Here is an 11,181-nt window from a genome sequence, read left to right as displayed (position 1 = left end):
TCAATGTCCTTAATATATTGATTATGGGTTGAGTGCAGAGGAATCAAATAACTCACATTTTTAAAAATGATTACCTTGTACTTGAGCCCAACTACAATATAATTAATCCTTATTGCAGGTAAAACAATCTCATTGGGTTTATTTAACCTTTGAATGATTTTTTAGTAGACTAAGTATGGAAATCCAGATTACGGAAGGATCTCTCATTGGAAAGCCCCAGGTCCAAAGCATTCTGGCTAACAGGTCACATGCCTGTATTAACAATTTCTGAATGTTTTATTACTGTAAATATACTTATGGCCAATAAAAATTGGTGACAATTTTGGCAGTATTTGGCTGCAATTCTGACAATAACCTTTAGCAAACCATGCAAGACAACTTATGTAGCATGAATGCAAGAATAGGCAATAATATATACGTGCGCCAGAAAATCCACTGGCACTGTAGTAAACCTGCTCTTGTGTTATTTCCACCGCAGGTCACTATCGATGTCTATTGCACTTTAGTAAATGGAAGGCATGACCAGAGAGTGAAGGGACAAGGAGCAGTGCTTGGAAGAGTAACATTGCAGAAGGTGTAGGAGATGCCTGGAATAGTTGCACAAGAGAAGTGGTACAAATAAAATAAGCATAAGCTGCTCCAGACAGGTGGTCATCCCCTAGAGTTTCATTGCCAGGAGAAAGTCTGTTAAAGTTAAAATGCAGCCACCTCCCACCCCATGGAAGCAGCTTCCTAAATGTGGCTGAAACATTTCTTAGTGGCTGCATGGATCTGTCCCAAGGAAACATACCATCCCTCTGGAAACACTGTCATTATGTTTTGGTCTCCTATATCAGCCTACCACAGCCCTTTAGCAATAAAACTCTGTGACTCCAAAGATGCCCCAGTAGCTCCCCATCTTTTTCCTGCTTATTTATAGAACTCAGTGCTGCTGTCACTTACCTGAGCTTAGGGACAGACTCACAATATGTTGTGTGAATATATATACCCTCACTGATACCTGTCCTCATTAATACCCACCCTTGCTAATATCTACCCTTATTAAGACCTACCGTCACTAATGCTCAGACATATATATTACTCTGCATAACTTCTCACAGTCCATGTTATTTCACATGTCAAACTGTGAATTTGAAATGTGCATCTCCCAGCTGTCTGTCTTCCATCTCCTGCTGGATGTCTATAGCTAAACATAGCAAAAACAGGACTCTGTGTATTTAACCCTTTATGGCGGCATATTGACCGCGTTGGCACAACCATACCATTATGTTAGTGGCAATTTTATGTTCCTGGTTTCTCTTTATTATAGGCAATGCATCCCTGCTAGACTGGCATACAAGGTGTTAATCCTGCCTAGCTTTTCTGTGCATTAAATGCAAGCAATACTATTCATACATCAACCTCACAGTTGGGGGGGAGCACAGTCAGGGAACAGTGATGACACAATAGGGCACATTAACAAGCTCAAGTACAGTGTGCAAAGTGCACTTTCAGATGGAAATTACATTTTTTTACCCATAATTCAGCATACAAGCTGGTTGCATTTGTTGATCACTGTGGGAATGGTGGGGCTACAGTACCACCAGCTTCAAGGTTACCCTGCATCAATATGGGTTGGACAGACACAGTGGTGCCCAGGACCGCCATCAGAAATCCCAGGGCCCCATACGACAAAATTTCCTGGGCCCGCTGGGCTACGCCCGCCGCAAGCCCGACCTACAGGTCCGCCCTCCCCACCCACAGGTCCAGCACACAGTAAAAAAAAACAGGGTTAGGGTGCCCACATGTTAATAAAAAATAAAAAAATATTGGTGGTCATGGCCCCTCATAAAAAACCAGTTGTGGCCAGGGCCCCCCATAAAAAAACATTTGTGGTGAGGGCCCCCCCACACGTTATAAGAAGATTGGTCGCCAGGGCCCCCCTTAAACGTCCGTTTTAAAAAAACTTGCCCTCCCAGAAGATTAAAAAAAATTGATGCCCAGGGCCCCACCACACAACAGGGACCACAAAGGGTTACCTTTAGGGGGGGGCCTGCCATGTTGTACCTACTTCATTAGTGTGGCCCACCTGCTGTATGTGAGCTGCCAACTACAGAAGGGAGGAGGGCTTCACTTCTTCCGGTGACGGCATTTTCTTCCCTTATTGGTCACCCGGTAAAGCTGTATGGTGATTGGATGAGCTGGAGGGGAAGTTCAAAACTCAGCTATCCAATCCCTGAGCAGCTCACCCGGGACTTAAACTCTGTTACCAATAAGGGAAAGTAATGGACAGAAGACACCTTCCACTGTGCTCCCGCCCTGCCTTCCCGAAGTCAGCAGCTCTCAGAAAGCAGGGGGGCCTGGCTATAGTTTAGGCCTATAGTCGTAGACCACATTGTGCTTTAAGGGAGAACTACAATGGTCATAATAGGTGCTTAATCACCTTTCAACTCTTCTTATTAGACAGGCCTATTACACACTGGCATTTTTTACCAGAGCTCATCTATCAACACATGTCTGTCATAGTGAGAGTGCTTCTCATTCTTTTAACTGGGTAACATGCAATTTAGGCTGCTTCAAATGCCTTTGTTCACCCTGAGAGAATACTGCACGGGAAAACTGACTGATATATTGCACAGTCTATATTGTCTTGTGGCCGTATTCTGTAACAGTAATCAAGTGATCAAGCAGGATCTAATATGTTGTTTGTTTGACGGTTAAGTTCAATAGAATAATATATGAGAAAATCTTCTGTATCTGACATCAGATAACTCTCTATGAAAAAGTGGCCTATAAGGGAAAGAAGAATAAAAAGCATGCTTGTGTTTCATTTGTGCCTGTAAATAAATTCAGTGTGTAAGCTTTAAAATCAACACCGGTATAGGATCCATTATCCGGAAACCTGTTATCCAGAAAGCTCTGAATTACGGAAACGCAGTCTCCCATAGACTCTATTTTAACCAAGTAATTCAAGCTTGAAAAAAATATTAGCTTTTTCTCTGTAATAATAAAACAGTACCTTGTACTTGATCCCAACTAAGATATAATTAATCCTTACTGGAGACCAAAACAGCCTATTGGGTTTATTTAATATTTAAAGGATTTTTAAGCAGACTTAAGGTATGAATATCCAAATTACTGAAAGATCCGTTATCCGGAATCCCCCCCCCCCATTCTGGATAGTAGCTGTATTTATATTAGCTATATAGCTATATTAGAGTTCTTTTCTTCAAGACTTTGTAAGGGCTGCACCCCTCCTCTGGAACTCTTTTCCATGGTCTGTCCGACTTTCTCCCAACCTTTCTGCTTTCAAAAAATCTCTGAAAACGCACTTCTTTCGAGAAGCCTACCCTCACTCTGCTTAACTACCAAACGCAACACCACATACAACACCACATTTCTCACCCACTTAATTCGATCTTGCCCACTCCCACACCTTGTGTATTACTCCCTTCCCTTTAGACTGTATGCCTATGCATAGGGCCTTCCTCACCTTTTTGTACCTGTATTGATTGTGATGTTTGTTACTCCATATATTCTATGTATGTAATTCATGTGATGTAGTTCTATAATCACATTTACTTTACAGTGCTACGCAATATGTTGGTGCTATATAAATACATGTTAATAATAATAATAATTTCTTGCAACCTTGAGGTTCAATTATTATAGTTGCTTATCCCATGGAAGACATAGACATAGAATGGCAGCTCCCACATCTTGCTATGATTGGTAGAATGCTCCAGCGCCTGTCCAATCAGTGTGGAGCAGTGTCAGTAACAGATTACCCCATTACTATGACATTGTCGGCCAGTCACATCACTTAAAGTGATACTGACACTAAAAATGTTCTTATCAAAATATTGTCCCATCTCAGCCTGTCAGTTAAAGTTTCTAATGCTAACGGACTCCTGATGCATAAATATGGCAGCCCCCTTATACAGGAACATGGGGGTAAGAAAGGTAATGTAAAAGCATCAGGCAAATACTTTTATGGCAAAATTATAAATAGCCTCAGGGGGCACAATTAACAAGTACAAGGTACACATTATACACATACATATATAAAATACATTTTATAGAGCAACATCATTTTTGCAGTAATACCAAATATTCACTTTTATTATGATACAGTGAGTGCCATTATGAGACAATTTGCTGCTGGTCTATGGTTTCAATGTAAAACGCTATCTACTTAATGGGTCACCTGGTCTATGTACTGCCAGGATTAATGATGTGGAGGACCCTGAGCAAAGTTCTCATACAGGATAAAGGAAGGAATAATGCCGTTGTATGGATACTATGTTGTAGCAAAGAAAACTTTGTGCCATTGCCCTTACATGTCCGTCATGAGAGTCACCCATAAGCCTGGTGTCAGGTCTAATTACTGATGATCGGATGAGATTGAATGAAAATTACCTGTTTTTTATTAATCAAACCAGGTGAATTTTTAATTAGGAATTATTCCCCCTTGTAAACATCTCACTTCATACATTGGCCAAAAACAAGCAAACCCTGTATGAGCTTTACTAAACATGTCTGATTATGTTTACTATACCCCCCACCCCCTACTACTGAGCGTTTTTGCCAATTTGCCATGTTTCTGGTGCTTCTTATATTTCAAAAGTGCTAGTGACCCCTAGTGGTAGATCCTTGGAATATCTTCATCTTAATTTGCAGTACGGTTAGTGTTTTATAATGCACAAGTGTCAATGAGGCATGTGATACACCACTAAGCATTGCTTATAAGGATATATTTTACAAGTTATGCTTGCCTCTGGAGGTAGCCGGCACTCTCGACACATGGTTCAAGTTTGCCTGGGTGCAGTATCAAAATTTAAATATACAACAGGAGAGTCTGGATCTCATTGGCCTATATATATATATATATATATATATATATATATATATATATATATATATACATATATATAGTATAGACACTCATATACAGACAAGGAAACGGAAACCCTCACACAGAAGCAAAATGTCGAACAGACAAATGAAGTTACCTGCGGGAAGCTGCAGTCTCATGAATAGTGGGAATCCCTTTTTCCTGCGCAGTTCAATGTGCTGATATCAGGGTTGAAACCAGGCCGGTATTTTACTGGCCTGGCCGGTAAAAATGATGTTTGATGCCAATGTTATTAATAGGAAAAAATGGCAAGAATTTAAGAGGGCCGGTATTTTTTTCCAGAAAAGGTGGCAACCCTAGCTGATATCCTTAGAGAGATCTGATGGCTGTGGCTCCAAATGAGTGTGGTAGCGGCTCACATCCAGGCAAGGGGACGTCTGCAGTGGAAGCTCAGGCTCTGTGTTCCAGAATAGATGTCAGAGCTTCCGAGGATCTGTATATACTCTAAATTCAGCAAGTCCAATTTTGTGTGTGTGAATTTTCCCAAGATCTCTGTCTCTGTGCCGTCCCCTCTGAGCACATGTGGAGAAACACTTGATATGAGCCGGGGTCAGAGGCTACACAGGGAATTTTGGGTGCCAGCTGACATGGCAGTTGAGAGGGCAGAGATGTCACAGAGAATGAGTTCTCTGCTCACAAGGGCTAAGGCTCCCCTTTGGCTGCTTAAGCATATTCCAGCAAGACTTTCGCTGACACTTGTAAAACTATCCCTGCCGTGGAGCATGGGCGCCTGCACAGAGGCCTCGCTGGGGATAGGGGGGAGCGAGTGGGTGCAGACAAGCGGGACTTTTGAACGAGAACTCCATGTTCTTAGCTAACTTCTCACCTGTCACTGAGACACACACTGGAGCCCTGGCTGGGCAAGTTCTAACCATGGAAATAAATTCCTCATATCTGCTAATGGCAATGACACACGGGGAGATTTGTACAAGGTGAACGACACGGCAAGGCATTTTGGGGAGATTTGCTGCCCCTACTAAAACATCTCATCCTTTGTCATTTCCCTAAAATGAATGTTAATTTGAAACCACAGAAACACACACAGTACAGTTATAGGATCTATAATGTGGAATGATTAGCCCAGTGGTGCCCAAAAGATAGATTGGGATCTACCAGTAGACCTTTAGCTGGTGATCAGTAGATCTCATGACACTGTAAAAAACAAAGTGACTAAATCCCCCTCTAGTTTCATTCTTTTCATTCATATTATGCTAAGGTTACATAAGAAATCGTTGTTGTTAAATATAACAATATACATTTTCTCATAAATCAACATTTAAGTAATATTTTCCATGGAACAGAATGCTAACATTGCTTTTTATGAATGTTGATTATAATGGGACAACGCCACTAAAAGTAGACCTCAGTAAGGGATAAGAGATCTTTCCATAATTTGGACCTCCATACCTTAAAGGGGTGGTTTACCTTTTTCTTCAGCTTTCAAATGGGGGTCACTGACCCCATCTAAAAATAAATGCTCTGTGAGGCAACAAATGTAGTTACTTTATATTACTCATTGTTCTATTCAGGCCCTCTCCTATTTATCATCCAGTCTCTTATTCAAATGAATGCCTGGTTGCCAAGGTGATTTGGACCCCAGCAACCAGATTGCTGAAATTGCAAACTGGAGAGCAGCTGAATAAAAAGCTAAATAACTCAAAAACAAAAAATAATAAAAAATGAAAATCAACAGCAAATTGTCTCAGAACATCACTACATCATACTAAAAGTTAACAAGAGTGGGAAAAAAAGTGGACAACCCCCTTTAAAGCATGAAGATCCATATTGCAGAAAGATCCCTTATCCGGACAGAGAGAAAATGTTGTTCTTCACCTGCATTTGAAAGCGTTATGTGAGTATTTCAGAAGGAAAGTAAATACTGTACATTATAAACCCTCACCTATTTCCACCAAAGCAGGAGATAAACACAATAATGATATGTAACCTTGTGGGAGGCAGTTCGGGAAGATTAGTCACCCCAAAGTATAGGCGATTTATCGCCAGGCGACTAAATCTCCCCGAATCTGAGCGTGTGTCTCTGCTCTTATTGCTGTAAACTAACACTGCTACAAATATTACACCCAAGGCTCAGTGAATGGCTTCCAAAAAAACATTAAAGCAAAGGCAATATTTGCGGGCAGATTTATCAAGGGTCTAATTTAAAATTCAAATTTGAAATTCGAATTTTCACGATTTTTTTATGGTCAAAACTGGCAAATTCGACTAGGGAGTTATTCAAATTCAATTCGAGTTTTTCAAAAAATGTGAAATTAGATTTTCGAGATTTATCATACTCTCGAATTCGACTCTTCGCCATCTAAAACTTGCAGCCTTCCTGACACTCCAGTCTTTTTTTAGAGAAAAAACTTGACTGAGGGTCAATTTCATTCATCTGAGTTGTATACATTTTCATTCATCTGAGTGAGTATACATTTCAATTTTGATTGATTGAATTTTCGAGTTTATGGGAGTTTTAAAAGACTGAATTCGATATTCGACTTATGATAAATGGGCCTCTTGTTCTTTAAAAATAGTGGACTGCTTTCTTTAATTATCCCTTTGCCTGTCCCTTAAAACAAGATGCTGCTGCCATGTGAATATCCAGTATAACTAAAGAAGAATGTATCTGTATAACAGTGACCCTACAGACCCCTCCTGAATTTGGCTCCAGCTTCTGACCCAGCCGGCTGCTCCTGGGCTACGGCCCTGCACTTAGAAGCAATGACATAACATATACACAAGTGTTGTATAGTAGCACATACTTATTTCAGGTGCCAGGGTCACTTTAAATTAAAAAGTTAAAGGGGTTGTTCACCTTTCAGAAAACTTTTAGTATGGTGTAGAGAGGGATATTCTGAGACAATTTGCAATTGGTTTTCATTTTTTATTATTTAAGGTTTTTGAGTTATTTGGCTTTTTATTCAGCAGCTCTTCAATTTGCATTTTAAGCAATATGGTAACTAGGGTCCCAATTCCCCTAGCAATCATGCACTGATTTGAATAAGAGACTGGAATGTGAATAGGAGAGGCCTGAATAGAAAGAGGAGTAATAAAAAGTAGCAATAACAATTAATGTGTAGCCTTACAGAGCATTTTCTTTTAGAAGGGGTCAGCAACGCCCATTTGAAAGTTACAAAGAGTCAGAAAAAGGCAAATAACTATGAAATTATAAAAAATAAATAATGAAAACCAATTGAAAAGCTGCTTAGAATTGGCCGTTCTATAACATCGTAAAAGTTACCTTAAAGGTGAACCACCCCTTTAAATAAAGAAGAAGATGTATGTGTGGCAGGATTTAAACATATTTGCAAATGGGAAAAAAAGCTTAAAGGAACAGTAACACCAAAGAATAAAAGTGTTTAGGAAGGAATGACAATATAATGTAATGTTACTCTGCACTGGTAAAAAGGGTGTGTTTGCTTCATAAATTCTGCAATAGTTTCTATAAAGAAGCTGATGTGTAGCCATGGGGGCAGCCATTCAATACTGTAAAAGGAGAAAAGGCTCAGAATACACAGCAGATAACAGATATGCTCTGTAGTATACAATGGGATTCTTCAGAACTTATCTGTTATCTACTGTGTATCCTGTGCTTGAATGGCTGCCGGATACAAATGGTTTTGGTCCTGGCACCCCCTGCCCTCCTGGCTAATTAAAGATCTCTGGTGCTCACAGGCGGAGGTCCGGCCACCTCCCAATGTTATTAGCAAATGAAAAAATCCAATGGCACACAGGACTAATGCAACACCTTAAGGGGCATATTTATCAAGGGTCAAATTTCGAATTGAAAAAACTTCGAAATTTAAATTCAAAAAGGTCCGTTTTCGATCGAATAGCTCCATATTTAGCCAAATTCCAATCATACGAATCAAAGGAATAGCGCATTCGATTCAAAGTTTTTCCAAATAAAAAAAAATTAGATTTTTCGAAGTCCACCAATAGGTTCTAGGAGGTCTCCCATAGGCTAAAACAGCAATTTGACAGGTTAATGGCGAGTGGTCGAGGTCGAATTTTTAAAGAGACTAATTCTCTATTCGAAAGTACACAAAAATAAGCTTGAAATTCTAATTTTTTTCATTCGAAAATTCACCTCAACCTTTTGATAAATCGGTTTATTGCGGAGTGTGGTGCAACATTTCGGGGCAAACCCCTTTGTGGTGCATATAAATAGACAAAACATTGATTAACTAATTAAACCACCCACAGATCATCGTCCAACCCGTGAAGAGCACAGCTCACATGGGAAACACCTTCAATTAAGGTGCGTATTAAAGATCAATAAAAAAGTATCAGTGTGCAAAAAAAAAGAAATTCATGTAGAATACATTTTTTTCTCCAGTGCAAAAATTGTCCAATCCCCCATCCTAGTTTCTTACTTCATACGCATTGTGCCTTAATACTTGAATGGCAACACAGCGGCTCCTTTATATAAACTATAGTTGCTCCAAATGCAGAGCAACCGTACATTATATTGTCATTCCTTTAAAACATTTTCATTTTTTTGGTGTTGCTGTTCCTTTAAGAAGGACATGTGCCTAAAGAAGTTTATGCTGCTGGCAAAATGCATAGCAAGTAGGAATGCACCAAATCCCCATTCACCGAACCCCAAATCTTCCAGGAATGGAGACATAGGATCCCTTATCGGGAAGCATGTTAACCAGAAAGCTCAGAATTAAGTGAAGGCCATCTCCCATAGAGTCCGTTTTATACTAATAATAATAACTATACATTACTGATACAGTCACACATCCATATAAGCCTCAACCCAGCTTAAAGGATAAGTAAACCTTTGAAGTAAGCGAATGTAAAATTGATGAGAAAGCTATTCTAAGCACTTGAGAGAGGTTTCTAATATTTTCCTAAGCAGAAGAACATCAGAGCAGCCTCTTTCTTTCTCCTGACAACTTCATTGACTACTTGGTGGTCAGACTGGTGGGAAACTGACCAGCAGGTGGCGCTGTTGTAACAAAATTCATTCATTTGAGTTAACTTTTAGTATGATGTAGAGATTGATAATCTGAGATAATTTGCACTTTTATTCAGCAGCTCTCCAGTTTGCAGTTTCGGGAGTCTGGTTGCTAGGGTCCCAATAACCCTAGCAACCATGCACTGATTTGAATAAGAGACTGGAATATTAATAGGAGAGGGCCTGCCTAGAAAATTGAGCAATACAAAGTAGCAATATTAATAAAAGAGTAGCCTTACTGAGCATTTGTTTTTAGATGGGTGAAGGGTTAACATGCCTACGTGCCGACCCTTGTAGGCCTCTGTACATGTTAACCCTTCAATGGGGTCAGTGACTCCTATTTCAAAGCTGGAAAGGGTCAGAAGAAGAAGGCAAATAATCAAAAAACTATAACAAATAAACAATGAAGGCCAATGGAAAAGGTGCTTAGAATTAGCCATTCTATAACATAATAAAAGTTAATTTAAAGCTGAACCACCCCTTTAATATCTTCGAATACAAAAATAAATAAATAATGATTCTAAAATTACAAAAGTGCTTAGAATAGCAGCCTCATCCATTTTACATTCATTTGTTTTAAAGGTTTACTTGTACTTTAAAAAAGGACAGACTAGAATTTTGATTGAATCATGAAAAAAAATCACGTTTTCGAGAGCCTGGACAGTCTCCATATTTCTGCAAGCCATTTGCACTCTCTCTGAAGCCAAGGAAAGCCAGAGTGAATAGACTTACCCCTTGGCCTGCAGTTGTCTAGTGAATCTTTTTGATTTAAACAAATGAAGGGGAATGGTGCAACTGCAAGTGTTTCTCAGCCAGGCATCTTCTGAGGTCTCTCTCATACAGGTCAGTAAGGGATATACTGGTTTAATAGGACATTATCCCCCCAGGTCCTGAGGAACTGGAAAGGCTAACGACGTCTCCCCATACAACTAATTCCCAATCCAAGGAATTATACAGTTTTATTAGATGACTCCACAACATTCATTACATGATTCTCCAGGCTTTATGAAATTGGGCTGCAGAGATTTCCCTGCCCTCATTTTATTTAATAGGATTAGGGAATTCTTGGCTCGGCTCCACTGCATTTAACTTTTCCCGTCAAATATCAGTAACATTTGAAAGGATTAAAAAAAAAAAGGTGTTGAGTTTGGAATGGGTCATATGTGCCTGAAATAGAAATGAAGTGTCGGATAAATCAAAGTGGCTCTTAACATGGTTTGTAAAGGGAAGTCACAGCACCTTTGGGAAACCCATATGGAACATTTTGGTAACTGAGATAGTGAAAAAATGATTCAAACTCAGAGGATTTTTATTGTTTCAA

Source organism: Xenopus laevis, chromosome 2L (assembly GCF_017654675.1).
Source record: "Xenopus laevis strain J_2021 chromosome 2L, Xenopus_laevis_v10.1, whole genome shotgun sequence".
Classification (NCBI taxonomy): Eukaryota; Metazoa; Chordata; class Amphibia; order Anura; family Pipidae; genus Xenopus; species Xenopus laevis.
The sequence above is the reverse complement of the archived record's forward strand: the minus strand, read 5'-3'. Positions refer to the sequence as shown.